At 38.5% G+C, this 26,688-nt stretch overlaps 38 non-coding genes across 38 annotated transcripts; all 38 read right to left on the bottom strand.

The window, feature by feature from the left end:
- Nucleotides 1-614: 614 nt before the first annotated feature.
- Nucleotides 615-687, bottom strand: trnar-ucg (transfer RNA arginine (anticodon UCG)). Its single transcript has one exon. It is a non-coding gene; the product is annotated as a tRNA-Arg (tRNA).
- Nucleotides 688-1,311: 624 nt separating this feature from the next.
- On the bottom strand, nucleotides 1,312-1,382 carry trnag-ccc (transfer RNA glycine (anticodon CCC)). The gene has a single exon. It is a non-coding gene; the product is annotated as a tRNA-Gly (tRNA).
- Nucleotides 1,383-1,859: 477 nt separating this feature from the next.
- Nucleotides 1,860-1,930, bottom strand: trnag-ccc (transfer RNA glycine (anticodon CCC)). The gene has a single exon. It is a non-coding gene; the product is annotated as a tRNA-Gly (tRNA).
- Nucleotides 1,931-2,581: 651 nt separating this feature from the next.
- trnar-ucg (transfer RNA arginine (anticodon UCG)) lies at nucleotides 2,582-2,654 on the bottom strand. Its single transcript has one exon. It is a non-coding gene; the product is annotated as a tRNA-Arg (tRNA).
- Nucleotides 2,655-3,278: 624 nt separating this feature from the next.
- trnag-ccc (transfer RNA glycine (anticodon CCC)) lies at nucleotides 3,279-3,349 on the bottom strand. The gene has a single exon. It is a non-coding gene; the product is annotated as a tRNA-Gly (tRNA).
- A 652-nt stretch (nucleotides 3,350-4,001) lies between these two features.
- On the bottom strand, nucleotides 4,002-4,074 carry trnar-ucg (transfer RNA arginine (anticodon UCG)). The gene has a single exon. It is a non-coding gene; the product is annotated as a tRNA-Arg (tRNA).
- Nucleotides 4,075-4,698: 624 nt separating this feature from the next.
- On the bottom strand, nucleotides 4,699-4,769 carry trnag-ccc (transfer RNA glycine (anticodon CCC)). Its single transcript has one exon. It is a non-coding gene; the product is annotated as a tRNA-Gly (tRNA).
- Nucleotides 4,770-5,246: 477 nt separating this feature from the next.
- trnag-ccc (transfer RNA glycine (anticodon CCC)) lies at nucleotides 5,247-5,317 on the bottom strand. The gene has a single exon. It is a non-coding gene; the product is annotated as a tRNA-Gly (tRNA).
- Nucleotides 5,318-5,969: 652 nt separating this feature from the next.
- On the bottom strand, nucleotides 5,970-6,042 carry trnar-ucg (transfer RNA arginine (anticodon UCG)). The gene has a single exon. It is a non-coding gene; the product is annotated as a tRNA-Arg (tRNA).
- Nucleotides 6,043-6,666: 624 nt separating this feature from the next.
- trnag-ccc (transfer RNA glycine (anticodon CCC)) lies at nucleotides 6,667-6,737 on the bottom strand. The gene has a single exon. It is a non-coding gene; the product is annotated as a tRNA-Gly (tRNA).
- Nucleotides 6,738-7,389: 652 nt separating this feature from the next.
- trnar-ucg (transfer RNA arginine (anticodon UCG)) lies at nucleotides 7,390-7,462 on the bottom strand. The gene has a single exon. It is a non-coding gene; the product is annotated as a tRNA-Arg (tRNA).
- A 624-nt stretch (nucleotides 7,463-8,086) lies between these two features.
- On the bottom strand, nucleotides 8,087-8,157 carry trnag-ccc (transfer RNA glycine (anticodon CCC)). Its single transcript has one exon. It is a non-coding gene; the product is annotated as a tRNA-Gly (tRNA).
- A 652-nt stretch (nucleotides 8,158-8,809) lies between these two features.
- On the bottom strand, nucleotides 8,810-8,882 carry trnar-ucg (transfer RNA arginine (anticodon UCG)). The gene has a single exon. It is a non-coding gene; the product is annotated as a tRNA-Arg (tRNA).
- A 624-nt stretch (nucleotides 8,883-9,506) lies between these two features.
- trnag-ccc (transfer RNA glycine (anticodon CCC)) lies at nucleotides 9,507-9,577 on the bottom strand. The gene has a single exon. It is a non-coding gene; the product is annotated as a tRNA-Gly (tRNA).
- Nucleotides 9,578-10,054: 477 nt separating this feature from the next.
- trnag-ccc (transfer RNA glycine (anticodon CCC)) lies at nucleotides 10,055-10,125 on the bottom strand. Its single transcript has one exon. It is a non-coding gene; the product is annotated as a tRNA-Gly (tRNA).
- Nucleotides 10,126-10,777: 652 nt separating this feature from the next.
- trnar-ucg (transfer RNA arginine (anticodon UCG)) lies at nucleotides 10,778-10,850 on the bottom strand. The gene has a single exon. It is a non-coding gene; the product is annotated as a tRNA-Arg (tRNA).
- Nucleotides 10,851-11,474: 624 nt separating this feature from the next.
- Nucleotides 11,475-11,545, bottom strand: trnag-ccc (transfer RNA glycine (anticodon CCC)). Its single transcript has one exon. It is a non-coding gene; the product is annotated as a tRNA-Gly (tRNA).
- Nucleotides 11,546-12,020: 475 nt separating this feature from the next.
- On the bottom strand, nucleotides 12,021-12,091 carry trnag-ccc (transfer RNA glycine (anticodon CCC)). The gene has a single exon. It is a non-coding gene; the product is annotated as a tRNA-Gly (tRNA).
- Nucleotides 12,092-12,743: 652 nt separating this feature from the next.
- On the bottom strand, nucleotides 12,744-12,816 carry trnar-ucg (transfer RNA arginine (anticodon UCG)). The gene has a single exon. It is a non-coding gene; the product is annotated as a tRNA-Arg (tRNA).
- A 624-nt stretch (nucleotides 12,817-13,440) lies between these two features.
- trnag-ccc (transfer RNA glycine (anticodon CCC)) lies at nucleotides 13,441-13,511 on the bottom strand. Its single transcript has one exon. It is a non-coding gene; the product is annotated as a tRNA-Gly (tRNA).
- Nucleotides 13,512-14,163: 652 nt separating this feature from the next.
- Nucleotides 14,164-14,236, bottom strand: trnar-ucg (transfer RNA arginine (anticodon UCG)). The gene has a single exon. It is a non-coding gene; the product is annotated as a tRNA-Arg (tRNA).
- Nucleotides 14,237-14,860: 624 nt separating this feature from the next.
- trnag-ccc (transfer RNA glycine (anticodon CCC)) lies at nucleotides 14,861-14,931 on the bottom strand. Its single transcript has one exon. It is a non-coding gene; the product is annotated as a tRNA-Gly (tRNA).
- Nucleotides 14,932-15,583: 652 nt separating this feature from the next.
- On the bottom strand, nucleotides 15,584-15,656 carry trnar-ucg (transfer RNA arginine (anticodon UCG)). The gene has a single exon. It is a non-coding gene; the product is annotated as a tRNA-Arg (tRNA).
- A 624-nt stretch (nucleotides 15,657-16,280) lies between these two features.
- trnag-ccc (transfer RNA glycine (anticodon CCC)) lies at nucleotides 16,281-16,351 on the bottom strand. The gene has a single exon. It is a non-coding gene; the product is annotated as a tRNA-Gly (tRNA).
- Nucleotides 16,352-17,003: 652 nt separating this feature from the next.
- trnar-ucg (transfer RNA arginine (anticodon UCG)) lies at nucleotides 17,004-17,076 on the bottom strand. The gene has a single exon. It is a non-coding gene; the product is annotated as a tRNA-Arg (tRNA).
- A 624-nt stretch (nucleotides 17,077-17,700) lies between these two features.
- trnag-ccc (transfer RNA glycine (anticodon CCC)) lies at nucleotides 17,701-17,771 on the bottom strand. The gene has a single exon. It is a non-coding gene; the product is annotated as a tRNA-Gly (tRNA).
- Nucleotides 17,772-18,422: 651 nt separating this feature from the next.
- On the bottom strand, nucleotides 18,423-18,495 carry trnar-ucg (transfer RNA arginine (anticodon UCG)). Its single transcript has one exon. It is a non-coding gene; the product is annotated as a tRNA-Arg (tRNA).
- A 624-nt stretch (nucleotides 18,496-19,119) lies between these two features.
- Nucleotides 19,120-19,190, bottom strand: trnag-ccc (transfer RNA glycine (anticodon CCC)). The gene has a single exon. It is a non-coding gene; the product is annotated as a tRNA-Gly (tRNA).
- A 652-nt stretch (nucleotides 19,191-19,842) lies between these two features.
- Nucleotides 19,843-19,915, bottom strand: trnar-ucg (transfer RNA arginine (anticodon UCG)). Its single transcript has one exon. It is a non-coding gene; the product is annotated as a tRNA-Arg (tRNA).
- Nucleotides 19,916-20,539: 624 nt separating this feature from the next.
- Nucleotides 20,540-20,610, bottom strand: trnag-ccc (transfer RNA glycine (anticodon CCC)). Its single transcript has one exon. It is a non-coding gene; the product is annotated as a tRNA-Gly (tRNA).
- Nucleotides 20,611-21,261: 651 nt separating this feature from the next.
- Nucleotides 21,262-21,334, bottom strand: trnar-ucg (transfer RNA arginine (anticodon UCG)). The gene has a single exon. It is a non-coding gene; the product is annotated as a tRNA-Arg (tRNA).
- Nucleotides 21,335-21,958: 624 nt separating this feature from the next.
- On the bottom strand, nucleotides 21,959-22,029 carry trnag-ccc (transfer RNA glycine (anticodon CCC)). The gene has a single exon. It is a non-coding gene; the product is annotated as a tRNA-Gly (tRNA).
- A 652-nt stretch (nucleotides 22,030-22,681) lies between these two features.
- On the bottom strand, nucleotides 22,682-22,754 carry trnar-ucg (transfer RNA arginine (anticodon UCG)). The gene has a single exon. It is a non-coding gene; the product is annotated as a tRNA-Arg (tRNA).
- A 624-nt stretch (nucleotides 22,755-23,378) lies between these two features.
- On the bottom strand, nucleotides 23,379-23,449 carry trnag-ccc (transfer RNA glycine (anticodon CCC)). Its single transcript has one exon. It is a non-coding gene; the product is annotated as a tRNA-Gly (tRNA).
- A 652-nt stretch (nucleotides 23,450-24,101) lies between these two features.
- On the bottom strand, nucleotides 24,102-24,174 carry trnar-ucg (transfer RNA arginine (anticodon UCG)). Its single transcript has one exon. It is a non-coding gene; the product is annotated as a tRNA-Arg (tRNA).
- A 624-nt stretch (nucleotides 24,175-24,798) lies between these two features.
- trnag-ccc (transfer RNA glycine (anticodon CCC)) lies at nucleotides 24,799-24,869 on the bottom strand. Its single transcript has one exon. It is a non-coding gene; the product is annotated as a tRNA-Gly (tRNA).
- Nucleotides 24,870-25,521: 652 nt separating this feature from the next.
- trnar-ucg (transfer RNA arginine (anticodon UCG)) lies at nucleotides 25,522-25,594 on the bottom strand. The gene has a single exon. It is a non-coding gene; the product is annotated as a tRNA-Arg (tRNA).
- Nucleotides 25,595-26,218: 624 nt separating this feature from the next.
- trnag-ccc (transfer RNA glycine (anticodon CCC)) lies at nucleotides 26,219-26,289 on the bottom strand. Its single transcript has one exon. It is a non-coding gene; the product is annotated as a tRNA-Gly (tRNA).
- Between the last annotated feature and the right edge of the window lie 399 nt (nucleotides 26,290-26,688).

A 26,688-nucleotide genomic window follows, 5' to 3' on the forward strand; every position in this document is an offset into this window, starting at 1 on the left:
TATTAACAGATTACATTCTCTTTTTACAGTACATCTCCAAGTGCAGATTGACGTTTAGTTTATGGTCACCAAGATGTGTGATTTAGATTGATATGCCGGTATTAGTGATTTGAGATTCCAAGGTCTACATTTTCAACCAAAAACTTTTTTTTTCCATTACATAAAAACAGATTCAAATAGGGTTCCTACAGACAATTTGTAGCCCAAAATAGATTTCAATTTATCCTGTTTCCCCTGAGACAAGAGTGGATTGACATATTCAAAAATTCAGATGATTTGGTCAGTGCTGAATTCAGCTAAAAATCAATACCTGCTCTCAAGAATAATGCAAAATAGCAGGACATAATATTTACTGTCTTGAAAAGAACGCAATGTTACTTTTCACGTTTTATAAGATTGCGCTCATTGAAATCACTCAGAAATAAACGTGTGGACAAAGATTTAGGCTGTGGCACATAATATGGCAATTCTTGCAGTTTGTGTCCTGTCAATACAATTCCTCTTAAAGATAAGACTGCCCAAGGAATCATGCAGAGGATTTTATAGAAAGTCCATAGACCAATGCGGCTGAACGCCATTAGGCATGATATGCTTTTTCCATCTAATTTATAAGTTGACCCAGATGGGACTCGAACCCACAATCCTCAGCTCCGAAGGCTGATGCCTTATCCATTAGGCCACTGGGCCTCTGCCCTAATCGATAAAGTTGTAACAAGCTTTATATGTGCTCATGCATCTGTTTACTCATGTCCTTTGGCTTTCACGAGGACTTGGCTATGCCATTTCCTTCCTCACAATGTTGTGCACTTTGAAATTCACTAAAAAATAAAGTTGAGGACAAGAGAGTAGAGGTTGCAAGAGGCAGGCGATGAGCTTAATCTGTCTGGTGAGCTGAGCTCTATGGCTGTTGTTACTGAGTGTAAAATTCCGCCTACCTCATAACAACTTTCGTTGACTTAAGACAGCTCTGTCTCTTGCATTTCATTCAGAATATAGATCTTGGAACCAAAGCCAACGATTTTTAATGGCTGGGACTTAATTCGATTAAGACAAGATGGTTTACTTGTGAATGTATTCCCTCTAGTCACATATCAGTTAGCACTAACAGGACGAGGCGACACAATAGTCAGTACAGAGATATTGTGGTAATCATTAGGGCACTGGGAACATAAAAGCACAGAAGTAAAGAAAATTTTCGCTGTAGATATTGCTTTCTCACCTGAAAGAGCACAATAATATTCACGCCTGTGTTTAGCATTTGGCAATACATTTTGTCTTGTTTTACAAAGTCATGAAAAGGAACCCATTGGATGCGCCAGCCGGGAATCGAACCCAGGTTACAAGAATGGGAATCTTGCATGATACCACTACACCACTGGCACTTGATTAACAGCAAAATTTTGGATCCTATGTGTACACTTATTAACAGATTACATTCTCTTTTTACAGTACATCTCCAAGTGCAGATTGACGTTTAGTTTATGGTCACCAAGATGTGTGATTTAGATTGATATGCCGGTATTAGTGATTTGAGATTCCAAGGTCTACATTTTCAACCAAAAACTTTTTTTTTTTCCATTACATAAAAACAGATTCAAATAGGGTTCCTACAGACAATTTGTAGCCCAAAATAGATTTCAATTCATCCTGTTTCCCCTGAGACAAGAGTGGATTGACATATTCAAAAATTCAGATGATTTGGTCAGTGCTGAATTCAGCTAAAAATCAATACCTGCTCTCAAGAATAATGCAAAATAGCAGGACATAATATTTACTGTCTTGTTACTGAGTGTAAAATTCCGCCTACCTCATAACAACTTTGTCTTGTTTTACAAAGTCATGAAAAGGAACCCAGTGGATGCGCCAGCCGGGAATCGAACCCGGGTTACAAGAATGGGAATCTTGCATGATACCACTACACCACTGGCACTTGATTAACAGCAAAATTTTGGATCCTATGTGTACATTTATTAACAGATTACATTCTCTTTTTACAGTACATCTCCAAGTGCAGATTGACGTTTAGTTTATGGTCACCAAGATGTGTGATTTAGATTGATATGCCGGTATTAGTGATTTGAGATTCCAAGGTCTACATTTTCAACCAAAAACTTTTTTTTCCATTACATAAAAACAGATTCAAATAGGGTTCCTACAGACAATTTGTAGCCCAAAATAGATTTCAATTTATCCTGTTTCCCCTGAGACAAGAGTGGATTGACATATTCAAAAATTCAGATGATTTGGTCAGTGCTGAATTCAGCTAAAAATCAATACCTGCTCTCAAGAATAATGCAAAATAGCAGGACATAATATTTACTGTCTTGAAAAGAACGCAATGTTACTTTTCACGTTTTATAAGATTGCGCTCATTGAAATCACTCAGAAATAAATGTGTGGACAAAGATTTAGGCTGTGGCACATAATATGGCAATTCTTGCAGTTTGTGTCCTGTCAATACAATTCCTCTTAAAGATAAGACTGCCCAAGGAATCATGCAGAGGATTTTATAGAAAGTCCATAGACCAATGCGGCTGAACGCCATTAGGCATGATATGCTTTTTCCATCTAATTTATAAGTTGACCCAGATGGGACTCGAACCCACAATCCTCAGCTCCGAAGGCTGATGCCTTATCCATTAGGCCACTGGGCCTCTGCACTAATCGATAAAGTTGTAACAAGCTTTATATGTGCTCATGCATCTGTTTACTCATGTCCTTTGGCTTTCACGAGGACTTGGCTATGCCATTTCCTTCCTCACAATGTTGTGCACTTTGAAATTCACTAAAAAATAAAGTTGAGGACAAGAGAGTAGAGGTTGCAAGAGGCAGGCGATGAGCTTAATCTGTCTGGTGAGCTGAGCTCTATGGCTGTTGTTACTGAGTGTAAAATTCCGCCTACCTCATAACAACTTTCGTTGACTTAAGACAGCTCTGTCTCTTGCATTTCATTCAGAATATAGATCTTGGAACCAAAGCCAACGATTTTTAATGGCTGGGACTTAATTCGATTAAGACAAGATGGTTTACTTGTGAATGTATTCCCTCTAGTCACATATCAGTTAGCACTAACAGGACGAGGCGACACAATAGTCAGTACAGAGATATTGTGGTAATCATTAGGGCACTGGGAACATAAAAGCACAGAAGTAAAGAAAATTTTCGCTGTAGATATTGCTTTCTCACCTGAAAGAGCACAATAATATTCACACCTGTGTTTAGCATTTGGCAATACATTTTGTCTTGTTTTACAAAGTCATGAAAAGGAACCCAGTGGATGCGCCAGCCGGGAATCGAACCCGGGTTACAAGAATGGGAATCTTGCATGATACCACTACACCACTGGCACTTGATTAACAGCAAAATTTTGGATCCTATGTGTACATTTATTAACAGATTACATTCTCTTTTTACAGTACATCTCCAAGTGCAGATTGACGTTTAGTTTATGGTCACCAAGATGTGTGATTTAGATTGATATGCCGGTATTAGTGATTTGAGATTCCAAGGTCTACATTTTCAACCAAAAACTTTTTTTTTCCATTACATAAAAACAGATTCAAATAGGGTTCCTACAGACAATTTGTAGCCCAAAATAGATTTCAATTTATCCTGTTTCCCCTGAGACAAGAGTGGATTGACATATTCAAAAATTCAGATGATTTGGTCAGTGCTGAATTCAGCTAAAAATCAATACCTGCTCTCAAGAATAATGCAAAATAGCAGGACATAATATTTACTGTCTTGAAAAGAACGCAATGTTACTTTTCACGTTTTATAAGATTGCGCTCATTTAAATCACTCAGAAATAAACGTGTGGACAAAGATTTAGGCTGTGGCACATAATATGGCAATTCTTGCAGTTTGTGTCCTGTCAATACAATTCCTCTTAAAGATAAGACTGCCCAAGGAATCATGCAGAGGATTTTATAGAAAGTCCATAGACCAATGCGGCTGAACGCCATTAGGCATGATATGCTTTTTCCATCTAATTTATAAGTTGACCCAGATGGGACTCGAACCCACAATCCTCAGCTCCGAAGGCTGATGCCTTATCCATTAGGCCACTGGGCCTCTGCCCTAATCGATAAAGTTGTAACAAGCTTTATATGTGCTCATGCATCTGTTTACTCATGTCCTTTGGCTTTCACGAGGACTTGGCTATGCCATTTCCTTCCTCACAATGTTGTGCACTTTGAAATTCACTAAAAAATAAAGTTGAGGACAAGAGAGTAGAGGTTGCAAGAGGCAGGCGATGAGCTTAATCTGTCTGGTGAGCTGAGCTCTATGGCTGTTGTTACTGAGTGTAAAATTCCGCCTACCTCATAACAACTTTCGTTGACTTAAGACAGCTCTGTCTCTTGCATTTCATTCAGAATATAGATCTTGGAACCAAAGCCAACGATTTTTAATGGCTGGGACTTAATTCGATTAAGACAAGATGGTTTACTTGTGAATGTATTCCCTCTAGTCACATATCAGTTAGCACTAACAGGACGAGGCGACACAATAGTCAGTACAGAGATATTGTGGTAATCATTAGGGCACTGGGAACATAAAAGCACAGAAGTAAAGAAAATTTTCGCTGTAGATATTGCTTTCTCACCTGAAAGAGCACAATAATATTCACGCCTGTGTTTAGCATTTGGCAATACATTTTGTCTTGTTTTACAAAGTCATGAAAAGGAACCCATTGGATGCGCCAGCCGGGAATCGAACCCAGGTTACAAGAATGGGAATCTTGCATGATACCACTACACCACTGGCACTTGATTAACAGCAAAATTTTGGATCCTATGTGTACACTTATTAACAGATTACATTCTCTTTTTACAGTACATCTCCAAGTGCAGATTGACGTTTAGTTTATGGTCACCAAGATGTGTGATTTAGATTGATATGCCGGTATTAGTGATTTGAGATTCCAAGGTCTACATTTTCAACCAAAAACTTTTTTTTTTTCCATTACATAAAAACAGATTCAAATAGGGTTCCTACAGACAATTTGTAGCCCAAAATAGATTTCAATTCATCCTGTTTCCCCTGAGACAAGAGTGGATTGACATATTCAAAAATTCAGATGATTTGGTCAGTGCTGAATTCAGCTAAAAATCAATACCTGCTCTCAAGAATAATGCAAAATAGCAGGACATAATATTTACTGTCTTGTTACTGAGTGTAAAATTCCGCCTACCTCATAACAACTTTGTCTTGTTTTACAAAGTCATGAAAAGGAACCCAGTGGATGCGCCAGCCGGGAATCGAACCCGGGTTACAAGAATGGGAATCTTGCATGATACCACTACACCACTGGCACTTGATTAACAGCAAAATTTTGGATCCTATGTGTACATTTATTAACAGATTACATTCTCTTTTTACAGTACATCTCCAAGTGCAGATTGACGTTTAGTTTATGGTCACCAAGATGTGTGATTTAGATTGATATGCCGGTATTAGTGATTTGAGATTCCAAGGTCTACATTTTCAACCAAAAACTTTTTTTTTCCATTACAAAAAAACAGATTCAAATAGGGTTCCTACAGACAATTTGTAGCCCAAAATAGATTTCAATTTATCCTGTTTCCCCTGAGACAAGAGTGGATTGACATATTCAAAACTTCAGATGATTTGGTCAGTGCTGAATTCAGCTAAAAATCAATACCTGCTCTCAAGAATAATGCAAAATAGCAGGACATAATATTTACTGTCTTGAAAAGAACGCAATGTTACTTTTCACGTTTTATAAGATTGCGCTCATTGAAATCACTCAGAAATAAACGTGTGGACAAAGATTTAGGCTGTGGCACATAATATGGCAATTCTTGCAGTTTGTGTCCTGTCAATACAATTCCTCTTAAAGATAAGACTGCCCAAGGAATCATGCAGAGGATTTTATAGAAAGTACATAGACCAATGCGGCTGAACGCCATTAGGCATGATATGCTTTTTCCATCTAATTTATAAGTTGACCCAGATGGGACTCAAACCCACAATCCTCAGCTCCGAAGGCCGATGCCTTATCCATTAGGCCACTGGGCCTCTGCACTAACCGATAAAGTTGTAACAAGCTTTATATGTGCTCATGCATCTGTTTACTCATGTCCTTTGGCTTTCACGAGGACTTGGCTATGCCATTTCCTTCCTCACAATGTTGTGCACTTTGAAATTCACTAAAAAATAAAGTTGAGGACAAGAGAGTAGAGGTTGCAAGAGGCAGGCGATGAGCTTAATCTGTCTGGTGAGCTGAGCTCTATGGCTGTTGTTACTGAGTGTAAAATTCCGCCTACCTCATAACAACTTTCGTTGACTTAAGACAGCTCTGTCTCTTGCATTTCATTCAGAATATAGATCTTGGAACCAAAGCCAACGATTTTTAATGGCTGGGACTTAATTCGATTAAGACAAGATGGTTTACTTGTGAATGTATTCCCTCTAGTCACATATCAGTTAGCACTAACAGGACGAGGCGACACAATAGTCAGTACAGAGATATTGTGGTAATCATTAGGGCACTGGGAACATAAAAGCACAGAAGTAAAGAAAATTTTCGCTGTAGATATTGCTTTCTCACCTGAAAGAGCACAATAATATTCACACCTGTGTTTAGCATTTGGCAATACATTTTGTCTTGTTTTACAAAGTCATGAAAAGGAACCCAGTGGATGCGCCAGCCGGGAATCGAACCCGGGTTACAAGAATGGGAATCTTGCATGATACCACTACACCACTGGCACTTGATTAACAGCAAAATTTTGGATCCTATGTGTACATTTATTAACAGATTACATTCTCTTTTTACAGTACATCTCCAAGTGCAGATTGACGTTTAGTTTATGGTCACCAAGATGTGTGATTTAGATTGATATGCCGGTATTAGTGATTTGAGATTCCAAGGTCTACATTTTCAACCAAAAACTTTTTTTTTCCATTAAAAAAAAACAGATTCAAATAGGGTTCCTACAGACAATTTGTAGCCCAAAATAGATTTCAATTTATCCTGTTTCCCCTGAGACAAGAGTGGATTGACATATTCAAAACTTCAGATGATTTGGTCAGTGCTGAATTCAGCTAAAAATCAATACCTGCTCTCAAGAATAATGCAAAATAGCAGGACATAATATTTACTGTCTTGAAAAGAACGCAATGTTACTTTTCACGTTTTATAAGATTGCGCTCATTGAAATCACTCAGAAATAAACGTGTGGACAAAGATTTAGGCTGTGGCACATAATATGGCAATTCTTGCAGTTTGTGTCCTGTCAATACAATTCCTCTTAAAGATAAGACTGCCCAAGGAATCATGCAGAGGATTTTATAGAAAGTACATAGACCAATGCGGCTGAACGCCATTAGGCATGATATGCTTTTTCCATCTAATTTATAAGTTGACCCAGATGGGACTCAAACCCACAATCCTCAGCTCCGAAGGCCGATGCCTTATCCATTAGGCCACTGGGCCTCTGCACTAACCGATAAAGTTGTAACAAGCTTTATATGTGCTCATGCATCTGTTTACTCATGTCCTTTGGCTTTCACGAGGACTTGGCTATGCCATTTCCTTCCTCACAATGTTGTGCACTTTGAAATTCACTAAAAAATAAAGTTGAGGACAAGAGAGTAGAGGTTGCAAGAGGCAGGCGATGAGCTTAATCTGTCTGGTGAGCTGAGCTCTATGGCTGTTGTTACTGAGTGTAAAATTCCGCCTACCTCATAACAACTTTCGTTGACTTAAGACAGCTCTGTCTCTTGCATTTCATTCAGAATATAGATCTTGGAACCAAAGCCAACGATTTTTAATGGCTGGGACTTAATTCGATTAAGACAAGATGGTTTACTTGTGAATGTATTCCCTCTAGTCACATATCAGTTAGCACTAACAGGACGAGGCGACACAATAGTCAGTACAGAGATATTGTGGTAATCATTAGGGCACTGGGAACATAAAAGCACAGAAGTAAAGAAAATTTTCGCTGTAGATATTGCTTTCTCACCTGAAAGAGCACAATAATATTCACACCTGTGTTTAGCATTTGGCAATACATTTTGTCTTGTTTTACAAAGTCATGAAAAGGAACCCAGTGGATGCGCCAGCCGGGAATCGAACCCGGGTTACAAGAATGGGAATCTTGCATGATACCACTACACCACTGGCACTTGATTAACAGCAAAATTTTGGATCCTATGTGTACATTTATTAACAGATTACATTCTCTTTTTACAGTACATCTCCAAGTGCAGATTGACGTTTAGTTTATGGTCACCAAGATGTGTGATTTAGATTGATATGCCGGTATTAGTGATTTGAGATTCCAAGGTCTACATTTTCAACCAAAAACTTTTTTTTTCCATTACATAAAAACAGATTCAAATAGGGTTCCTACAGACAATTTGTAGCCCAAAATAGATTTCAATTTATCCTGTTTCCCCTGAGACAAGAGTGGATTGACATATTCAAAAATTCAGATGATTTGGTCAGTGCTGAATTCAGCTAAAAATCAATACCTGCTCTCAAGAATAATGCAAAATAGCAGGACATAATATTTACTGTCTTGAAAAGAACGCAATGTTACTTTTCACGTTTTATAAGATTGCGCTCATTTAAATCACTCAGAAATAAACGTGTGGACAAAGATTTAGGCTGTGGCACATAATATGGCAATTCTTGCAGTTTGTGTCCTGTCAATACAATTCCTCTTAAAGATAAGACTGCCCAAGGAATCATGCAGAGGATTTTATAGAAAGTCCATAGACCAATGTGGCTGAACGCCATTAGGCATGATATGCTTTTTCCATCTAATTTATAAGTTGACCCAGATGGGACTCGAACCCACAATCCTCAGCTCCGAAGGCTGATGCCTTATCCATTAGGCCACTGGGCCTCTGCCCTAATCGATAAAGTTGTAACAAGCTTTATATGTGCTCATGCATCTGTTTACTCATGTCCTTTGGCTTTCACGAGGACTTGGCTATGCCATTTCCTTCCTCACAATGTTGTGCACTTTGAAATTCACTAAAAAATAAAGTTGAGGACAAGAGAGTAGAGGTTGCAAGAGGCAGGCGATGAGCTTAATCTGTCTGGTGAGCTGAGCTCTATGGCTGTTGTTACTGAGTGTAAAATTCCGCCTACCTCATAACAACTTTCGTTGACTTAAGACAGCTCTGTCTCTTGCATTTCATTCAGAATATAGATCTTGGAACCAAAGCCAACGATTTTTAATGGCTGGGACTTAATTCGATTAAGACAAGATGGTTTACTTGTGAATGTATTCCCTCTAGTCACATATCAGTTAGCACTAACAGGACGAGGCGACACAATAGTCAGTACAGAGATATTGTGGTAATCATTAGGGCACTGGGAACATAAAAGCACAGAAGTAAAGAAAATTTTCGCTGTAGATATTGCTTTCTCACCTGAAAGAGCACAATAATATTCACGCCTGTGTTTAGCATTTGGCAATACATTTTGTCTTGTTTTACAAAGTCATGAAAAGGAACCCATTGGATGCGCCAGCCGGGAATCGAACCCAGGTTACAAGAATGGGAATCTTGCATGATACCACTACACCACTGGCACTTGATTAACAGCAAAATTTTGGATCCTATGTGTACACTTATTAACAGATTACATTCTCTTTTTACAGTACATCTCCAAGTGCAGATTGACGTTTAGTTTATGGTCACCAAGATGTGTGATTTAGATTGATATGCCGGTATTAGTGATTTGAGATTCCAAGGTCTACATTTTCAACCAAAAACTTTTTTTTTTTCCATTACATAAAAACAGATTCAAATAGGGTTCCTACAGACAATTTGTAGCCCAAAATAGATTTCAATTCATCCTGTTTCCCCTGAGACAAGAGTGGATTGACATATTCAAAAATTCAGATGATTTGGTCAGTGCTGAATTCAGCTAAAAATCAATACCTGCTCTCAAGAATAATGCAAAATAGCAGGACATAATATTTACTGTCTTGTTACTGAGTGTAAAATTCCGCCTACCTCATAACAACTTTGTCTTGTTTTACAAAGTCATGAAAAGGAACCCAGTGGATGCGCCAGCCGGGAATCGAACCCGGGTTACAAGAATGGGAATCTTGCATGATACCACTACACCACTGGCACTTGATTAACAGCAAAATTTTGGATCCTATGTGTACATTTATTAACAGATTACATTCTCTTTTTACAGTACATCTCCAAGTGCAGATTGACGTTTAGTTTATGGTCACCAAGATGTGTGATTTAGATTGATATGCCGGTATTAGTGATTTGAGATTCCAAGGTCTACATTTTCAACCAAAAACTTTTTTTTTCCATTACAAAAAAACAGATTCAAATAGGGTTCCTACAGACAATTTGTAGCCCAAAATAGATTTCAATTTATCCTGTTTCCCCTGAGACAAGAGTGGATTGACATATTCAAAACTTCAGATGATTTGGTCAGTGCTGAATTCAGCTAAAAATCAATACCTGCTCTCAAGAATAATGCAAAATAGCAGGATATAATATTTACTGTCTTGAAAAGAACGCAATGTTACTTTTCACGTTTTATAAGATTGCGCTCATTGAAATCACTCAGAAATAAACGTGTGGACAAAGATTTAGGCTGTGGCACATAATATGGCAATTCTTGCAGTTTGTGTCCTGTCAATACAATTCCTCTTAAAGATAAGACTGCCCAAGGAATCATGCAGAGGATTTTATAGAAAGTACATAGACCAATGCGGCTGAACGCCATTAGGCATGATATGCTTTTTCCATCTAATTTATAAGTTGACCCAGATGGGACTCGAACCCACAATCCTCAGCTCCGAAGGCCGATGCCTTATCCATTAGGCCACTGGGCCTCTGCACTAACCGATAAAGTTGTAACAAGCTTTATATGTGCTCATGCATCTGTTTACTCATGTCCTTTGGCTTTCACGAGGACTTGGCTATGCCATTTCCTTCCTCACAATGTTGTGCACTTTGAAATTCACTAAAAAATAAAGTTGAGGACAAGAGAGTAGAGGTTGCAAGAGGCAGGCGATGAGCTTAATCTGTCTGGTGAGCTGAGCTCTATGGCTGTTGTTACTGAGTGTAAAATTCCGCCTACCTCATAACAACTTTCGTTGACTTAAGACAGCTCTGTCTCTTGCATTTCATTCAGAATATAGATCTTGGAACCAAAGCCAACGATTTTTAATGGCTGGGACTTAATTCGATTAAGACAAGATGGTTTACTTGTGAATGTATTCCCTCTAGTCACATATCAGTTAGCACTAACAGGACGAGGCGACACAATAGTCAGTACAGAGATATTGTGGTAATCATTAGGGCACTGGGAACATAAAAGCACAGAAGTAAAGAAAATTTTCGCTGTAGATATTGCTTTCTCACCTGAAAGAGCACAATAATATTCACACCTGTGTTTAGCATTTGGCAATACATTTTGTCTTGTTTTACAAAGTCATGAAAAGGAACCCAGTGGATGCGCCAGCCGGGAATCGAACCCGGGTTACAAGAATGGGAATTTTGCATGATACCACTACACCACTGGCACTTGATTAACAGCAAAATTTTGGATCCTATGTGTACATTTATTAACAGATTACATTCTCTTTTTACAGTACATCTCCAAGTGCAGATTGACGTTTAGTTTATGGTCACCAAGATGTGTGATTTAGATTGATATGCCGGTATTAGTGATTTGAGATTCCAAGGTCTACATTTTCAACCAAAAACTTTTTTTTTCCATTACAAAAAAACAGATTCAAATAGGGTTCCTACAGACAATTTGTAGCCCAAAATAGATTTCAATTTATCCTGTTTCCCCTGAGACAAGAGTGGATTGACATATTCAAAAATTCAGATGATTTGGTCAGTGCTGAATTCAGCTAAAAATCAATACCTGCTCTCAAGAATAATGCAAAATAGCAGGACATAATATTTACTGTCTTGTTACTGAGTGTAAAATTCCGCCTACCTCATAACAACTTTGTCTTGTTTTACAAAGTCATGAAAAGGAACCCAGTGGATGCGCCAGCCGGGAATCGAACCCGGGTTACAAGAATGGGAATCTTGCATGATACCACTACACCACTGGCACTTGATTAACAGCAAAATTTTGGATCCTATGTGTACATTTATTAACAGATTACATTCTCTTTTTACAGTACATCTCCAAGTGCAGATTGACGTTTAGTTTATGGTCACCAAGATGTGTGATTTAGATTGATATGCCGGTATTAGTGATTTGAGATTCCAAGGTCTACATTTTCAACCAAAAACTTTTTTTTTCCATTACAAAAAAACAGATTCAAATAGGGTTCCTACAGACAATTTGTAGCCCAAAATAGATTTCAATTTATCCTGTTTCCCCTGAGACAAGAGTGGATTGACATATTCAAAACTTCAGATGATTTGGTCAGTGCTGAATTCAGCTAAAAATCAATACCTGCTCTCAAGAATAATGCAAAATAGCAGGACATAATATTTACTGTCTTGAAAAGAACGCAATGTTACTTTTCACGTTTTATAAGATTGCGCTCATTGAAATCACTCAGAAATAAACGTGTGGACAAAGATTTAGGCTGTGGCACATAATATGGCAATTCTTGCAGTTTGTGTCCTGTCAATACAATTCCTCTTAAAGATAAGACTGCCCAAGGAATCATGCAGAGGATTTTATAGAAAGTACATAGACCAATGCGGCTGAACGCCATTAGGCATGATATGCTTTTTCCATCTAATTTATAAGTTGACCCAGATGGGACTCGAACCCACAATCCTCAGCTCCGAAGGCCGATGCCTTATCCATTAGGCCACTGGGCCTCTGCACTAACCGATAAAGTTGTAACAAGCTTTATATGTGCTCATGCATCTGTTTACTCATGTCCTTTGGCTTTCACGAGGACTTGGCTATGCCATTTCCTTCCTCACAATGTTGTGCACTTTGAAATTCACTAAAAAATAAAGTTGAGGACAAGAGAGTAGAGGTTGCAAGAGGCAGGCGATGAGCTTAATCTGTCTGGTGAGCTGAGCTCTATGGCTGTTGTTACTGAGTGTAAAATTCCGCCTACCTCATAACAACTTTCGTTGACTTAAGACAGCTCTGTCTCTTGCATTTCATTCAGAATATAGATCTTGGAACCAAAGCCAACGATTTTTAATGGCTGGGACTTAATTCGATTAAGACAAGATGGTTTACTTGTGAATGTATTCCCTCTAGTCACATATCAGTTAGCACTAACAGGACGAGGCGACACAATAGTCAGTACAGAGATATTGTGGTAATCATTAGGGCACTGGGAACATAAAAGCACAGAAGTAAAGAAAATTTTCGCTGTAGATATTGCTTTCTCACCTGAAAGAGCACAATAATATTCACACCTGTGTTTAGCATTTGGCAATACATTTTGTCTTGTTTTACAAAGTCATGAAAAGGAACCCAGTGGATGCGCCAGCCGGGAATCGAACCCGGGTTACAAGAATGGGAATCTTGCATGATACCACTACACCACTGGCACTTGATTAACAGCAAAATTTTGGATCCTATGTGTACATTTATTAACAGATTACATTCTCTTTTTACAGTACATCTCCAAGTGCAGATTGACGTTTAGTTTATGGTCACCAAGATGTGTGATTTAGATTGATATGCCGGTATTAGTGATTTGAGATTCCAAGGTCTACATTTTCAACCAAAAACTTTTTTTTTCCATTACAAAAAAACAGATTCAAATAGGGTTCCTACAGACAATTTGTAGCCCAAAATAGATTTCAATTTATCCTGTTTCCCCTGAGACAAGAGTGGATTGACATATTCAAAACTTCAGATGATTTGGTCAGTGCTGAATTCAGCTAAAAATCAATACCTGCTCTCAAGAATAATGCAAAATAGCAGGACATAATATTTACTGTCTTGAAAAGAACGCAATGTTACTTTTCACGTTTTATAAGATTGCGCTCATTGAAATCACTCAGAAATAAACGTGTGGACAAAGATTTAGGCTGTGGCACATAATATGGCAATTCTTGCAGTTTGTGTCCTGTCAATACAATTCCTCTTAAAGATAAGACTGCCCAAGGAATCATGCAGAGGATTTTATAGAAAGTACATAGACCAATGCGGCTGAACGCCATTAGGCATGATATGCTTTTTCCATCTAATTTATAAGTTGACCCAGATGGGACTCAAACCCACAATCCTCAGCTCCGAAGGCCGATGCCTTATCCATTAGGCCACTGGGCCTCTGCACTAACCGATAAAGTTGTAACAAGCTTTATATGTGCTCATGCATCTGTTTACTCATGTCCTTTGGCTTTCACGAGGACTTGGCTATGCCATTTCCTTCCTCACAATGTTGTGCACTTTGAAATTCACTAAAAAATAAAGTTGAGGACAAGAGAGTAGAGGTTGCAAGAGGCAGGCGATGAGCTTAATCTGTCTGGTGAGCTGAGCTCTATGGCTGTTGTTACTGAGTGTAAAATTCCGCCTACCTCATAACAACTTTCGTTGACTTAAGACAGCTCTGTCTCTTGCATTTCATTCAGAATATAGATCTTGGAACCAAAGCCAACGATTTTTAATGGCTGGGACTTAATTCGATTAAGACAAGATGGTTTACTTGTGAATGTATTCCCTCTAGTCACATATCAGTTAGCACTAACAGGACGAGGCGACACAATAGTCAGTACAGAGATATTGTGGTAATCATTAGGGCACTGGGAACATAAAAGCACAGAAGTAAAGAAAATTTTCGCTGTAGATATTGCTTTCTCACCTGAAAGAGCACAATAATATTCACACCTGTGTTTAGCATTTGGCAATACATTTTGTCTTGTTTTACAAAGTCATGAAAAGGAACCCAGTGGATGCGCCAGCCGGGAATCGAACCCGGGTTACAAGAATGGGAATCTTGCATGATACCACTACACCACTGGCACTTGATTAACAGCAAAATTTTGGATCCTATGTGTACATTTATTAACAGATTACATTCTCTTTTTACAGTACATCTCCAAGTGCAGATTGACGTTTAGTTTATGGTCACCAAGATGTGTGATTTAGATTGATATGCCGGTATTAGTGATTTGAGATTCCAAGGTCTACATTTTCAACCAAAAACTTTTTTTTTCCATTACAAAAAAACAGATTCAAATAGGGTTCCTACAGACAATTTGTAGCCCAAAATAGATTTCAATTTATCCTGTTTCCCCTGAGACAAGAGTGGATTGACATATTCAAAACTTCAGATGATTTGGTCAGTGCTGAATTCAGCTAAAAATCAATACCTGCTCTCAAGAATAATGCAAAATAGCAGGACATAATATTTACTGTCTTGAAAAGAACGCAATGTTACTTTTCACGTTTTATAAGATTGCGCTCATTGAAATCACTCAGAAATAAACGTGTGGACAAAGATTTAGGCTGTGGCACATAATATGGCAATTCTTGCAGTTTGTGTCCTGTCAATACAATTCCTCTTAAAGATAAGACTGCCCAAGGAATCATGCAGAGGATTTTATAGAAAGTCCATAGACCAATGCGGCTGAACGCCATTAGGCATGATATGCTTTTTCCATCTAATTTATAAGTTGACCCAGATGGGACTCGAACCCACAATCCTCAGCTCCGAAGGCCGATGCCTTATCCATTAGGCCACTGGGCCTCTGCACTAACCGATAAAGTTGTAACAAGCTTTATATGTGCTCATGCATCTGTTTACTCATGTCCTTTGGCTTTCACGAGGACTTGGCTATGCCATTTCCTTCCTCACAATGTTGTGCACTTTGAAATTCACTAAAAAATAAAGTTGAGGACAAGAGAGTAGAGGTTGCAAGAGGCAGGCGATGAGCTTAATCTGTCTGGTGAGCTGAGCTCTATGGCTGTTGTTACTGAGTGTAAAATTCCGCCTACCTCATAACAACTTTCGTTGACTTAAGACAGCTCTGTCTCTTGCATTTCATTCAGAATATAGATCTTGGAACCAAAGCCAACGATTTTTAATGGCTGGGACTTAATTCGATTAAGACAAGATGGTTTACTTGTGAATGTATTCCCTCTAGTCACATATCAGTTAGCACTAACAGGACGAGGCGACACAATAGTCAGTACAGAGATATTGTGGTAATCATTAGGGCACTGGGAACATAAAAGCACAGAAGTAAAGAAAATTTTCGCTGTAGATATTGCTTTCTCACCTGAAAGAGCACAATAATATTCACACCTGTGTTTAGCATTTGGCAATACATTTTGTCTTGTTTTACAAAGTCATGAAAAGGAACCCAGTGGATGCGCCAGCCGGGAATCGAACCCGGGTTACAAGAATGGGAATCTTGCATGATACCACTACACCACTGGCACTTGATTAACAGCAAAATTTTGGATCCTATGTGTACATTTATTAACAGATTACATTCTCTTTTTACAGTACATCTCCAAGTGCAGATTGACGTTTAGTTTATGGTCACCAAGATGTGTGATTTAGATTGATATGCCGGTATTAGTGATTTGAGATTCCAAGGTCTACATTTTCAACCAAAAACTTTTTTTTTCCATTACAAAAAAACAGATTCAAATAGGGTTCCTACAGACAATTTGTAGCCCAAAATAGATTTCAATTTATCCTGTTTCCCCTGAGACAAGAGTGGATTGACATATTCAAAACTTCAGATGATTTGGTCAGTGCTGAATTCAGCTAAAAATCAATACCTGCTCTCAAGAATAATGCAAAATAGCAGGACATAATATTTACTGTCTTGAAAAGAACGCAATGTTACTTTTCACGTTTTATAAGATTGCGCTCATTGAAATCACTCAGAAATAAACGTGTGGACAAAGATTTAGGCTGTGGCACATAATATGGCAATTCTTGCAGTTTGTGTCCTGTCAATACAATTCCTCTTAAAGATAAGACTGCCCAAGGAATCATGCAGAGGATTTTATAGAAAGTACATAGACCAATGCGGCTGAACGCCATTAGGCATGATATGCTTTTTCCATCTAATTTATAAGTTGACCCAGATGGGACTCGAACCCACAATCCTCAGCTCCGAAGGCCGATGCCTTATCCATTAGGCCACTGGGCCTCTGCACTAACCGATAAAGTTGTAACAAGCTTTATATGTGCTCATGCATCTGTTTACTCATGTCCTTTGGCTTTCACGAGGACTTGGCTATGCCATTTCCTTCCTCACAATGTTGTGCACTTTGAAATTCACTAAAAAATAAAGTTGAGGACAAGAGAGTAGAGGTTGCAAGAGGCAGGCGATGAGCTTAATATGTCTGGTGAGCTGAGCTCTATGGCTGTTGTTACTGAGTGTAAAATTCCGCCTACCTCATAACAACTTTCGTTGACTTAAGACAGCTCTGTCTCTTGCATTTCATTCAGAATATAGATCTTGGAACCAAAGCCAACGATTTTTAATGGCTGGGACTTAATTCGATTAAGACAAGATGGTTTACTTGTGAATGTATTCCCTCTAGTCACATATCAGTTAGCACTAACAGGACGAGGCGACACAATAGTCAGTACAGAGATATTGTGGTAATCATTAGGGCACTGGGAACATAAAAGCACAGAAGTAAAGAAAATTTTCGCTGTAGATATTGCTTTCTCACCTGAAAGAGCACAATAATATTCACACCTGTGTTTAGCATTTGGCAATACATTTTGTCTTGTTTTACAAAGTCATGAAAAGGAACCCAGTGGATGCGCCAGCCGGGAATCGAACCTGGGTTACAAGAATGGGAATCTTGCATGATACCACTACACCACTGGCACTTGATTAACAGCAAAATTTTGGATCCTATGTGTACATTTATTAACAGATTACATTCTCTTTTTACAGTACATCTCCAAGTGCAGATTGACGTTTAGTTTATGGTCACCAAGATGTGTGATTTAGATTGATATGCCGGTATTAGTGATTTGAGATTCCAAGGTCTACATTTTCAACCAAAAACTTTTTTTTCCATTACATAAAAACAGATTCAAATAGGGTTCTTACAGACAATTTGTAGCCCAAAATAGATTTCAATTTATCCTGTTTCCCCTGAGACAAGAGTGGATTGACATATTCAAAAATTCAGATGATTTGGTCAGTGCTGAATTCAGCTAAAAATCAATACCTGCTCTCAAGAATAATGCAAAATAGCAGGACATAATATTTACTGTCTTGAAAAGAACGCAATGTTACTTTTCACGTTTTATAAGATTGCGCTCATTGAAATCACTCAGAAATAAACGTGTGGACAAAGATTTAGGCTGTGGCACATAATATGGCAATTCTTGCAGTTTGTGTCCTGTCAATACAATTCCTCTTAAAGATAAGACTGCCCAAGGAATCATGCAGAGGATTTTATAGAAAGCCCATAGACCAATGCGGCTGAACGCCATTAGGCATGATATGCTTTTTCCATCTAATTTATAAGTTGACCCAGATGGGACTCGAACCCACAATCCTCAGCTCCGAAGGCTGATGCCTTATCCATTAGGCCACTGGGCCTCTGCACTAACCGATAAAGTTGTAACAAGCTTTATATGTGCTCATGCATCTGTTTACTCATGTCCTTTGGCTTTCACGAGGACTTGGCTATGCCATTTCCTTCCTCACAATGTTGTGCACTTTGAAATTCACTAAAAAATAAAGTTGAGGACAAGAGAGTAGAGGTTGCAAGAGGCAGGCGATGAGCTTAATCTGTCTGGTGAGCTGAGCTCTATGGCTGTTGTTACTGAGTGTAAAATTCCGCCTACCTCATAACAACTTTCGTTGACTTAAGACAGCTCTGTCTCTTGCATTTCATTCAGAATATAGATCTTGGAACCAAAGCCAACGATTTTTAATGGCTGGGACTTAATTCGATTAAGACAAGATGGTTTACTTGTGAATGTATTCCCTCTAGTCACATATCAGTTAGCACTAACAGGACGAGGCGACACAATAGTCAGTACAGAGATATTGTGGTAATCATTAGGGCACTGGGAACATAAAAGCACAGAAGTAAAGAAAATTTTCGCTGTAGATATTGCTTTCTCACCTGAAAGAGCACAATAATATTCACACCTGTGTTTAGCATTTGGCAATACATTTTGTCTTGTTTTACAAAGTCATGAAAAGGAACCCAGTGGATGCGCCAGCCGGGAATCGAACCCGGGTTACAAGAATGGGAATCTTGCATGATACCACTACACCACTGGCACTTGATTAACAGCAAAATTTTGGATCCTATGTGTACATTTATTAACAGATTACATTCTCTTTTTACAGTACATCTCCAAGTGCAGATTGACGTTTAGTTTATGGTCACCAAGATGTGTGATTTAGATTGATATGCCGGTATTAGTGATTTGAGATTCCAAGGTCTACATTTTCAACCAAAAACTTTTTTTTTCCATTACAAAAAAACAGATTCAAATAGGGTTCCTACAGACAATTTGTAGCCCAAAATAGATTTCAATTTATCCTGTTTCCCCTGAGACAAGAGTGGATTGACATATTCAAAACTTCAGATGATTTGGTCAGTGCTGAATTCAGCTAAAAATCAATACCTGCTCTCAAGAATAATGCAAAATAGCAGGACATAATATTTACTGTCTTGAAAAGAACGCAATGTTACTTTTCACGTTTTATAAGATTGCGCTCATTGAAATCACTCAGAAATAAACGTGTGGACAAAGATTTAGGCTGTGGCACATAATATGGCAATTCTTGCAGTTTGTGTCCTGTCAATACAATTCCTCTTAAAGATAAGACTGCCCAAGGAATCATGCAGAGGATTTTATAGAAAGTACATAGACCAATGCGGCTGAACGCCATTAGGCATGATATGCTTTTTCCATCTAATTTATAAGTTGACCCAGATGGGACTCGAACCCACAATCCTCAGCTCCGAAGGCCGATGCCTTATCCATTAGGCCACTGGGCCTCTGCACTAACCGATAAAGTTGTAACAAGCTTTATATGTGCTCATGCATCTGTTTACTCATGTCCTTTGGCTTTCACGAGGACTTGGCTATGCCATTTCCTTCCTCACAATGTTGTGCACTTTGAAATTCACTAAAAAATAAAGTTGAGGACAAGAGAGTAGAGGTTGCAAGAGGCAGGCGATGAGCTTAATATGTCTGGTGAGCTGAGCTCTATGGCTGTTGTTACTGAGTGTAAAATTCCGCCTACCTCATAACAACTTTCGTTGACTTAAGACAGCTCTGTCTCTTGCATTTCATTCAGAATATAGATCTTGGAACCAAAGCCAACGATTTTTAATGGCTGGGACTTAATTCGATTAAGACAAGATGGTTTACTTGTGAATGTATTCCCTCTAGTCACATATCAGTTAGCACTAACAGGACGAGGCGACACAATAGTCAGTACAGAGATATTGTGGTAATCATTAGGGCACTGGGAACATAAAAGCACAGAAGTAAAGAAAATTTTCGCTGTAGATATTGCTTTCTCACCTGAAAGAGCACAATAATATTCACACCTGTGTTTAGCATTTGGCAATACATTTTGTCTTGTTTTACAAAGTCATGAAAAGGAACCCAGTGGATGCGCCAGCCGGGAATCGAACCTGGGTTACAAGAATGGGAATCTTGCATGATACCACTACACCACTGGCACTTGATTAACAGCAAAATTTTGGATCCTATGTGTACATTTATTAACAGATTACATTCTCTTTTTACAGTACATCTCCAAGTGCAGATTGACGTTTAGTTTATGGTCACCAAGATGTGTGATTTAGATTGATATGCCGGTATTAGTGATTTGAGATTCCAAGGTCTACATTTTCAACCAAAAACTTTTTTTTCCATTACATAAAAACAGATTCAAATAGGGTTCTTACAGACAATTTGTAGCCCAAAATAGATTTCAATTTATCCTGTTTCCCCTGAGACAAGAGTGGATTGACATATTCAAAAATTCAGATGATTTGGTCAGTGCTGAATTCAGCTAAAAATCAATACCTGCTCTCAAGAATAATGCAAAATAGCAGGACATAATATTTACTGTCTTGAAAAGAACGCAATGTTACTTTTCACGTTTTATAAGATTGCGCTCATTGAAATCACTCAGAAATAAACGTGTGGACAAAGATTTAGGCTGTGGCACATAATATGGCAATTCTTGCAGTTTGTGTCCTGTCAATACAATTCCTCTTAAAGATAAGACTGCCCAAGGAATCATGCAGAGGATTTTATAGAAAGCCCATAGACCAATGCGGCTGAACGCCATTAGGCATGATATGCTTTTTCCATCTAATTTATAAGTTGACCCAGATGGGACTCGAACCCACAATCCTCAGCTCCGAAGGCTGATGCCTTATCCATTAGGCCACTGGGCCTCTGCACTAACCGATAAAGTTGTAACAAGCTTTATATGTGCTCATGCATCTGTTTACTCATGTCCTTTGGCTTTCACGAGGACTTGGCTATGCCATTTCCTTCCTCACAATGTTGTGCACTTTGAAATTCACTAAAAAATAAAGTTGAGGACAAGAGAGTAGAGGTTGCAAGAGGCAGGCGATGAGCTTAATCTGTCTGGTGAGCTGAGCTCTATGGCTGTTGTTACTGAGTGTAAAATTCCGCCTACCTCATAACAACTTTCGTTGACTTAAGACAGCTCTGTCTCTTGCATTTCATTCAGAATATAGATCTTGGAACCAAAGCCAACGATTTTTAATGGCTGGGACTTAATTCGATTAAGACAAGATGGTTTACTTGTGAATGTATTCCCTCTAGTCACATATCAGTTAGCACTAACAGGACGAGGCGACACAATAGTCAGTACAGAGATATTGTGGTAATCATTAGGGCACTGGGAACATAAAAGCACAGAAGTAAAGAAAATTTTCGCTGTAGATATTGCTTTCTCACCTGAAAGAGCACAATAATATTCACACCTGTGTTTAGCATTTGGCAATACATTTTGTCTTGTTTTACAAAGTCATGAAAAGGAACCCAGTGGATGCGCCAGCCGGGAATCGAACCCGGGTTACAAGAATGGGAATCTTGCATGATACCACTACACCACTGGCACTTGATTAACAGCAAAATTTTGGATCCTATGTGTACATTTATTAACAGATTACATTCTCTTTTTACAGTACATCTCCAAGTGCAGATTGACGTTTAGTTTATGGTCACCAAGATGTGTGATTTAGATTGATATGCCGGTATTAGTGATTTGAGATTCCAAGGTCTACATTTTCAACCAAAAACTTTTTTTTTCCATTACATAAAAACAGATTCAAATAGGGTTCCTACAGACAATTTGTAGCCCAAAATAGATTTCAATTTATCCTGTTTCCCCTGAGACAAGAGTGGATTGACATATTCAAAAATTCAGATGATTTGGTCAGTGCTGAATTCAGCTAAAAATCAATACCTGCTCTCAAGAATAATGCAAAATAGCAGGACATAATATTTACTGTCTTGAAAAGAACGCAATGTTACTTTTCACGTTTTATAAGATTGCGCTCATTGAAATCACTCAGAAATAAACGTGTGGACAAAGATTTAGGCTGTGGCACATAATATGGCAATTCTTGCAGTTTGTGTCCTGTCAATACAATTCCTCTTAAAGATAAGACTGCCCAAGGAATCATGCAGAGGATTTTATAGAAAGTCCATAGACCAATGCGGCTGAACGCCATTAGGCATGATATGCTTTTTCCATCTAATTTATAAGTTGACCCAGATGGGACTCGAACCCACAATCCTCAGCTCCGAAGGCTGATGCCTTATCCATTAGGCCACTGGGCCTCTGCACTAATCGATAAAGTTGTAACAAGCTTTATATGTGCTCATGCATCTGTTTACTCATGTCCTTTGGCTTTCACGAGGACTTGGCTATGCCATTTCCTTCCTCACAATGTTGTGCACTTTGAAATTCACTAAAAAATAAAGTTGAGGACAAGAGAGTAGAGGTTGCAAGAGGCAGGCGATGAGCTTAATCTGTCTGGTGAGCTGAGCTCTATGGCTGTTGTTACTGAGTGTAAAATTCCGCCTACCTCATAACAACTTTCGTTGACTTAAGACAGCTCTGTCTCTTGCATTTCATTCAGAATATAGATCTTGGAACCAAAGCCAACGATTTTTAATGGCTGGGACTTAATTCGATTAAGACAAGATGGTTTACTTGTGAATGTATTCCCTCTAGTCACATATCAGTTAGCACTAACAGGACGAGGCGACACAATAGTCAGTACAGAGATATTGTGGTAATCATTAGGGCACTGGGAACATAAAAGCACAGAAGTAAAGAAAATTTTCGCTGTAGATATTGCTTTCTCACCTGAAAGAGCACAATAATATTCACACCTGTGTTTAGCATTTGGCAATACATTTTGTCTTGTTTTACAAAGTCATGAAAAGGAACCCAGTGGATGCGCCAGCCGGGAATCGAACCCGGGTTACAAGAATGGGAATCTTGCATGATACCACTACACCACTGGCACTTGATTAACAGCAAAATTTTGGATCCTATGTGTACATTTATTAACAGATTACATTCTCTTTTTACAGTACATCTCCAAGTGCAGATTGACGTTTAGTTTATGGTCACCAAGATGTGTGATTTAGATTGATATGCCGGTATTAGTGATTTGAGATTCCAAGGTCTACATTTTCAACCAAAAACTTTTTTTTTCCATTACAAAAAAACAGATTCAAATAGGGTTCCTACAGACAATTTGTAGCCCAAAATAGATTTCAATTTATCCTGTTTCCCCTGAGACAAGAGTGGATTGACATATTCAAAACTTCAGATGATTTGGTCAGTGCTGAATTCAGCTAAAAATCAATACCTGCTCTCAAGAATAATGCAAAATAGCAGGACATAATATTTACTGTCTTGAAAAGAACGCAATGTTACTTTTCACGTTTTATAAGATTGCGCTCATTGAAATCACTCAGAAATAAACGTGTGGACAAAGATTTAGGCTGTGGCACATAATATGGCAATTCTTGCAGTTTGTGTCCTGTCAATACAATTCCTCTTAAAGATAAGACTGCCCAAGGAATCATGCAGAGGATTTTATAGAAAGTACATAGACCAATGCGGCTGAACGCCATTAGGCATGATATGCTTTTTCCATCTAATTTATAAGTTGACCCAGATGGGACTCGAACCCACAATCCTCAGCTCCGAAGGCTGATGCCTTATCCATTAGGCCACTGGGCCTCTGCACTAACCGATAAAGTTGTAACAAGCTTTATATGTGCTCATGCATCTGTTTACTCATGTCCTTTGGCTTTCACGAGGACTTGGCTATGCCATTTCCTTCCTCACAATGTTGTGCACTTTGAAATTCACTAAAAAATAAAGTTGAGGACAAGAGAGTAGAGGTTGCAAGAGGCAGGCGATGAGCTTAATCTGTCTGGTGAGCTGAGCTCTATGGCTGTTGTTACTGAGTGTAAAATTCCGCCTACCTCATAACAACTTTCGTTGACTTAAGACAGCTCTGTCTCTTGCAGTTCATTCAGAATATAGATCTTGGAACCAAAGCCAACGATTTTTAATGGCTGGGACTTAATTCGATTAAGACAAGATGGTTTACTTGTGAATGTATTCCCTCTAGTCACATATCAGTTAGCACTAACAGGACAAGGCGACACAATAGTCAGTACAGAGATATTGTGGTAATCATTAGGGCACTGGGAACATAAAAGCACAGAAGTAAAGAAAATTTTCGCTGTAGATATTGCTTTCTCACCTGAAAGAGCACAATAATATTCACACCTGTGTTTAGCATTTGGCAATACATTTTGTCTTGTTTTACAAAGTCATGAAAAGGAAACCAGTGGATGCGCCAGCCGGGAATCGAACCCGGGTTACAAGAATGGGAATCTTGCATGATACCACTACACCACTGGCACTTGATTAACAGCAAAATTTTGGATCCTATGTGTACATTTATTAACAGATTACATTCTCTTTTTACAGTACATCTCCAAGTGCAGATTGACGTTTAGTTTATGGTCACCAAGATGTGTGATTTAGATTGATATGCCGGTATTAGTGATTTGAGATTCCAAGGTCTACATTTTCAACCAAAAACTTTTTTTTTCCATTACATAAAAACAGATTCAAATAGGGTTCCTACAGACAATTTGTAGCCCAAAATAGATTTCAATTTATCCTGTTTCCCCTGAGACAAGAGTGGATTGACATATTCAAAAATTCAGATGATTTGGTCAGTGCTGAATTCAGCTAAAAATCAATACCTGCTCTCAAGAATAATGCAAAATAGCAGGACATAATATTTACTGTCTTGAAAAGAACGCAATGTTACTTTTCACGTTTTATAAGATTGCGCTCATTGAAATCACTCAGAAATAAACGTGTGGACAAAGATTTAGGCTGTGGCACATAATATGGCAATTCTTGCAGTTTGTGTCCTGTCAATACAATTCCTCTTAAAGATAAGACTGCCCAAGGAATCATGCAGAGGATTTTATAGAAAGTCCATAGACCAATGCGGCTGAACGCCATTAGGCATGATATGCTTTTTCCATCTAATTTATAAGTTGACCCAGATGGGACTCGAACCCACAATCCTCAGCTCCGAAGGCTGATGCCTTATCCATTAGGCCACTGGGCCTCTGCACTAATCGATAAAGTTGTAACAAGCTTTATATGTGCTCATGCATCTGTTTACTCATGTCCTTTGGCTTTCACGAGGACTTGGCTATGCCATTTCCTTCCTCACAATGTTGTGCACTTTGAAATTCACTAAAAAATAAAGTTGAGGACAAGAGAGTAGAGGTTGCAAGAGGCAGGCGATGAGCTTAATCTGTCTGGTGAGCTGAGCTCTATGGCTGTTGTTACTGAGTGTAAAATTCCGCCTACCTCATAACAACTTTCGTTGACTCAAGACAGCTCTGTCTCTTGCAGTTCATTCAGAATATAGATCTTGGAACCAAAGCCAACGATTTTTAATGGCTGGGACTTAATTCGATTAAGACAAGATGGTTTACTTGTGAATGTATTCCCTCTAGTCACATATCAGTTAGCACTAACAGGACAAGGCGACACAATAGTCAGTACAGAGATATTGTGGTAATCATTAGGGCACTGGGAACATAAAAGCACAGAAGTAAAGAAAATTTTCGCTGTAGATATTGCTTTCTCACCTGAAAGAGCACAATAATATTCACACCTGTGTTTAGCATTTGGCAATACATTTTGTCTTGTTTTACAAAGTCATGAAAAGGAACCCATTGGATGCGCCAGCCGGGAATCGAACCCAGGTTACAAGAATGGGAATCTTGCATGATACCACTAAACCACTGGCACTTGATTAACAGCAAAATTTTGGATCCTATGTGTGCATTTATTAACAGATTACATTCTCTTTTTACAGTACATCTCCAAGTGCAGATTGAAGTTTAGTTTATGGTCACCAAGATGTGTGATTTAGATTGATATGCCGGTATTAGTGATTTGAGATTCCAAGGTATACATTTTCAAGCCAAAACTTTTTTTTCCATTACATAAAAACAGATTCAAATAGGGTTCCTACAGACAATTTGTAGCCCAAAATAGATTTCAATTCATCCTGTTTCCCCTGAGACAAGAGTGGATTGACATATTCAAAAATTCAGATGATTTGGTCAGTGCTGAATTCAGCTAAAAATCAATACCTGCTCTCAAGAATAATGCAAAATAGCAGGACATAATATTTACTGTCTTGAA

The sequence above is a fragment of the Hoplias malabaricus genome, chromosome 11 (genome assembly GCF_029633855.1).
Source record: "Hoplias malabaricus isolate fHopMal1 chromosome 11, fHopMal1.hap1, whole genome shotgun sequence".
NCBI lineage: Eukaryota > Metazoa > Chordata > Actinopteri > Characiformes > Erythrinidae > Hoplias > Hoplias malabaricus.